Source organism: Equus przewalskii, chromosome 17 (genome assembly GCF_037783145.1).
Source record: "Equus przewalskii isolate Varuska chromosome 17, EquPr2, whole genome shotgun sequence".
Lineage (NCBI taxonomy): Eukaryota > Metazoa > Chordata > Mammalia > Perissodactyla > Equidae > Equus > Equus przewalskii.
The window spans coordinates 45,936,346-45,942,345 of record NC_091847.1 but is presented as its reverse complement, the minus strand read 5'-3'; the positions used below and the strand labels follow the sequence as shown (position 1 = coordinate 45,942,345).

Sequence of the window (6,000 nt, the reverse complement as noted above, 5' to 3'; positions counted from 1 at the left end):
AAATAGCAACAAGTCCTCACAAACGTGTCCAAGCCCCTTTGAACCCTGGGCCCAGCAGACTGCCCCAGCCCCACCCTGCTCTCGGGGCTTCTAAATCTTTCAGAACTGTTGATCCAAAGCTGGGAACATTTATTCTATTGTTTCCTCCTTCTCAAATGTCCCATCCCCATCTTTGCTTTGACATCTTCTGCTCTGCTGAAACTCAGTTCTTCCCATGTCCTAGTCCACACGCTCAAATTTGCCAGCACTCCACTTCTGACAGAAATCAAAACAACCACAAAATGATGCCTCTATTTCCAAACCACATTTCATGTCACATAATGAAAGTTCCAATTTAGTAAAAATACTAGAAGTAATACATTGAAATAGCTGTTTCAATGAGCTTGGGGAAATCACATCTTGATTTTACTAGTGATAATTGCTGAAATATTTTAAAATTTCCCTTCTGGAGCTCTCTTCAGGACCTCTTTTATATATCTTTAATAAAGAAAATTGCTGATCCTTGAGGGTGAACTTGATAATTATAATATGCTAGGCAAATATAATACATTAAAATACTTGTTACGAAGTTAAGGATGATCACAGCTCCCTACAAATTATTGTAATTCATAGGGATTGCAATCATTGTGTTAATGTAATTATTATTGTTGCATTAATATTATTAATACAATAGTTATAATTATTAATATATTATTAAAAGTATTATTGCATTGATATTTTATTGTTTCAAATAATAGTGATATATTTATACAGGTGAATAAAAAGTCTAGAAAGACAGCAGTCAATTTGTTAGTATGTGAAGATTGGGATTACAGGGGTCATTACTTTTCTATTTTGCATATACATATATATTCCTTAAATATCCTTCCAAGTGAATATTGCTTTTAAGTTCAGTGAATTTTCATTTCTGATACTGTATTTTTGATACATAGAAGTTCCATTTTGGTGGGTTTTGTATCTTCTATTTCTCTCCTCATGGTGTTCAGAGTTTTCTGTACTGTCGTGAGCATACAGAGCACACTTATGATATGGAATCTAATATCCTAATTAGTAAATTCCCTTGTCTTTGCCATTTCTTGGTCTGTTCCTTTGACGGACTCTTCCCTGGCTGTGGGTCACATTTTCCTTCTTTGCATGTGTGGTCATTTTTTAAATTGGGTGCCAGTCAGTGTTAATTTTATGTTGTTAGGTCTTTTAGAAAGTGTTGGATTTTATTCCAGCTAGCATTTAAGCAAGAAGAAACCAGTTGGGTCCTTTTAATTCTTGCTTTTAAGCTTTGTTAGGGTAAATCCACAGCAACTTTAATCTAAAGCTAATTTAGCCCCACTCCTAAGACAATATCCTTCTATGCATCCTACCCAAAACTCACACGGGACAAGGTCTTTCCACTTTGGCTGGGGGAGCACAAATTATTTCTAGCTCTGTGTGAGGTCCAGGAATTTTTTGACCTGCTGCTTTCCATTAGTTCTTTCCCTGGCCTTAGGTGTTTTGTTCTCACACAATTGCACATCAGTATCAATGCCAAACTTGAGAGCACTCCTCTGCAGACCTCTGCCGTCCTTGCTCTGTGCAGTTCCCTTCTCTCAGGTACTCTGTCCACAAATTCTAGCTGCCTCAGCCTCTCAAACTTTATTTTCTGTCTTCTCGATTCAGGGAGCTTGTGGGGCTCTTTCTGGGTTTCCCACTTCCAGTGCCACAGTCTGGAAACCAGTTTCCTTGAGTAAGCTGGGACCATCCTAGGATTCACCTTGTTTATTTCCCTTCTTTCAGGAATCAGCCTTATGTATCACGTTGCCCAAAGTCTAAAAACAAATGTTTCATATATTGTGTAACCTTGTCTAGCTTAAGGTTTTAGCAGGAAGGGGGTTTTGGTAACAGCAGTTTTGATCAAAAAGCATTCCACAGAAAGTGCATCATCAGTAAAAGCATTGTTCTGGTAAAGGACCCATTGGTGGGCTGTTTGACCTTGTGGGAAAAATTCTTCATGATTGATCAATCAATATTCTTACTAAGCATCTACTACATGCAAGAGAAAACACGTGTATTTTTCTTCACAAGGTTTGCTGGCACAGAAGCCCAGACCATGTCAAATTAGACCAGCAAACACTCTGATGCTGATACGTTTAGGAAATCACTTTTCTTCTGTTATTATGCATAATTTATCAATCTTTCTTATTATTCTAACCTACGTCTGAATCTTCCTTGTATATTGCAGCATGTTTTTAATTATAGTTATATTTCTTTTTAATCCTACTTTGAAAACCTGCTTTCGAATCATACTTTTTTAGCTCTGTGTACACGAAAAATTTGTAGCTTTCTTCTTCCGTTTTCACAACAGCATAATTGTTTTTTCTTTAATTCGAGTATTTCCATGTAGCAGATATGAGAAGATAAATGTATATTTCTAATTCTATTTAATGAGAAAAAATAAACTCTATCACTACTGTATTGTTTAATTTATTATCTTCATATTACTGTCTATTTATTTCTCCTCCAGAAACTATAGTTTTGAAAACTGGAGTAGCAATTGTGGAAGAGATGGAAGTGTGGATTTGCATGTTACCACTAAGTAAAATAAAATTCTTTATTCCTATTCTGGTTTTGAAGTATAATATTAGTTAATTTCAAAGTATAAACACCTCTACTTTTTTCTACCCAAATAATAGAAGATTAGTTGTGAATAGTTTCAGGACATTACTGGTTGTTGGCTGGTTCAACCAGGTATCATTTCTGCCTCCTATAATTCAAGCCTACTCTTTAACCTTGCCAATGGCACTATCTACTTATGTCTACATGTGACACTACCACTTAGTATTTGGCAAACTCTCAGGTGCATTTAGTATAATATTCAGTAATAGACTCAGATAGTCTTTTTCTGGATTTAAACAGAGACAAAAATCCCAGAGATGCTGAAAGAGCAATAAAAACAAAACTTCATAGATGAAAAGCAACAGATTACAAAATGCTTGAGAAAGTAAAAATGGCACAAAAAATAAATAGATGGAGGGTAAATAAATAATTGGGAGATGAAAGAGAATTGGGAAAATACTGAATAATATGCACCATGCTTTGTCAATGATGTCACAGGCAAAATCTCACCAGGGATCCCTCAGACAGACAAGGAGGTTTTATTTTTGAAAACCCCTAGCAAGAACCTAGGTACACCGAGAATAGCATGTATTTGTAAACGGACTCTTAGAGTGGAATATGTGTATACACACACACACTCATTGACAAAGCATGGTGTATATTATTTATTATTTTCTTAGTGGCAGGGGAGAGGGATACCAAATTCCTTTCTTACCACACTGGTGGGAAGTACTTTTTCATCCACTATTAAAAATTGCTTCACTTCATTAAACCACTGGATGACCCAGCCTAATATTCCGTCACTATCCCAAGTGATGTTAACCACCAAAGGTGATCCTAATTTCCTATAATAATTCTATATGGTGCCATTATTTATGGATTCATCTTAAAGCTATTTTGTTTTCATGTTGCCTCATCTCTAGGAATAATAAATCCAATAAGCTCACTCTATATTTAAAATACGTACAGTATCTGGTTGGTTCTTGATTGCTTCTTTAAAGCTTGAGTATTTTGGAATTTGTTGAGCAAATCTGTACTAATCATTTGAACACATTTTATAATTTTAGAGACATTGACCATTTTTTTAAATTGTCTTAATCAGCTAGAGGTTTTATGTTCTAATTTATCTTCTCAAGGAAAAAAGTGACATGGATTTAAAATCCTGTGAGTTCTAATTATTCTAAATGTCATATGGATTATTCCCTGATATGATGGAGATCAGATGTCAGAAAACTGTAAGAAAAAGGGTTGACTGAGCTCATTTTACATCTCAGTGCATCAGACAATTTAGTTGAAGGGGGTCTTCAAGGTGGCAAAGAAAGAAAGTGGCATTGATTGCATCTAATCAAAAAGGCTGTCACTCCTAGTACAGTTGAACTCTTGCTCCTTTGTCTGCAACCAGTCACAGAAGAGAAGGTGAGCTGGCCATGATGTGGCGTTGAGAATTACTCACTAGTGACCCAGTTCACCCTTCAGTAGACAGCCTCAGAAACTAAGTTTCCTTCCTTCAATAGCACATCTTACAAGTCAAGAATATAAGGTCCAAAGCCCCAGGGCAAACCTCTGAAGCTCGGTAAGCAGCAGAGAAAGGTAAACCCTGGGGCTTAAAATCCTGTATTTACACAATACAAGGTTTGGAAGCAAATTAACACTACAGCTGCCAATGTCCATCACTCATATATATACTGCAAAGTGATCTGCCTGTTTCAAAGGCTTGAATCCAGTAATCCACCCTGCCCCAACCTAATCCTTTGATTTCTCCCCTTGGTGGAAATTTCCTGTTTGTCTTTGAGAAAGATAATTCAATCCTGTTTTCATTGCTCTTCCTGCCAGCAGGCTGCTGTAGAAAACATACACACACAACACACACCCCGTACAAAAGGATTTATAAAGATTTCTTTTCACAGTCGCTCCTACCCAGCTGTTAAAACTCAGAAGCGATGACTGATGGTGTATCCAAATGAGCGGGTCCCAGGTCTGGAAAGGCATCCTCTACTCCAATCTCCCTCTCCACCCACAACAACCTCTGACTCTTCACTCCACCTTTGAAAGAAAATTCATTCCTTGCCTGCTTGGAAGACTCGGCAATCCGAACGATCTATTATAAAAAAGAAAAGAAAAATCGCAGCCTGGAGACAGGTCTTGCGCGCCACTGCCCCAGTCTCCGTGGGCAAAGCCCCAGGCAAGGAACCAATTCCCAGTCTTGAATCCTCAGAGCCCAGGGCCCAGGAGGCACTGGCCGGGCCTTTGCCATTGGTCCCCACCTCCTCCGCCCGGAGTTCTCCGCCTGCTCCCCACCAAGCCATACTAGTGGCTTCTCAGAAACGTTAGCAGATTCTGCTGAGCAGGAAGGGAGGAAGGGGTGATGGGGGCGGGGGTGAGGTAAGGGAAGGGCTCTTCTGGCTGCAGGACACACACACACACACACACACACACCCCACCCAACGGGGTATCCGCGCATGGGAAGTCGTGCGACCCCCTCCTCTGCCTTCTACTAGCGCACTGGATGCAGCATGCAGCATCTCCACCACCGCGCCCCTAGGCGGGTCCCCGCCCTGCGCCGCCAGCCGAGAGATGCGAGAGGGAGGAGGTTGGGGCGAGGGCGGGGAGGGAGGAGTGGAAGGAGCACCTCGGCGCTGCTGCCCTCGGGAGGCGGGGCTGCCGCTGCCCTGGGCGCGCCCCGGAAGGAGGGGCGCTGTCTCCACGCCGGCCCTCGCCAGCGCTCCGGCGGCGGGTGTCTGGTTTCCAGTTGCGCCCGCTGGGCTGGCTGGGGCTGGGCTAGCTTGGGTGCCGGTGGCTGGTAGGAGCAGGCGCCCGCTGAGCAACAGGAGCCCAAAGAAAGAGGGAGAAACAGCAGCAGAGAGAACGCCGGGCGAGAGAGGCCGGGAGCGAGGAAGGGTCCCTGAAGCCCGCGCCCTCCCCTGGGGCCAGGTGCTGCGGGCTCTCTGCGTGGGCATGATCGGCGGGCAAGCTTGCAAGTAAGTGCCTTTTCTCTTGCTCCTCCGGTTGGCGGGCAGGGAATCCTCCAGTCTCTCGCCAGTGTTCTCCTCAACCGCCACACCCACCTGTGTCCATTTTCACGTCTCTGGGTTTTGGCCACCCGGTGTTACGCCACCTGGAAAGTAGGGGAGAAGCTGGGCGGGGAGGTCCCAGCAATTGGAGCAAGAGGAGCTGGAAAGGCAACTATTCCTATTGTAAGGCCGGTCTTTTGCTGGTTTTGACCCTGTGGATTTGCTGGCGGGTTCTGAAAATGTGGAAAGGCAAGGCACCTATACCTGATGGTTTCCAGTCTGTTGTTTCTTTCTGTCTACGCTAGCAGAGTTGTTGGGTGGGTTTAGGTTCCAGGGGCAAGTCGTATTCTTTACGAGCAGAAAGCATGTGTTATATTTCCCATCTGCAAAGGTGAGTGTG

At 42.3% G+C, this 6,000-nt stretch overlaps 1 protein-coding gene across 2 annotated transcripts in view; it reads left to right on the top strand.

Moving 5' to 3' along the window:
* The first annotated feature begins 5,268 nt into the window (after window positions 1–5,268).
* Window positions 5,269–6,000, top strand: part of SCN9A (sodium voltage-gated channel alpha subunit 9) — a 175,295-nt gene continuing 174,563 nt past the window's right edge. Inside the window, exon 1 of one of the 2 annotated variants that reach the window (XM_070581525.1) lies at window positions 5,269–5,567. The gene's annotated coding sequence lies outside the window, so the exon portion shown is untranslated. The remainder of the gene's footprint in view (window positions 5,568–6,000) is intronic. The other variant, XM_070581526.1, reaches the window with a different exon arrangement.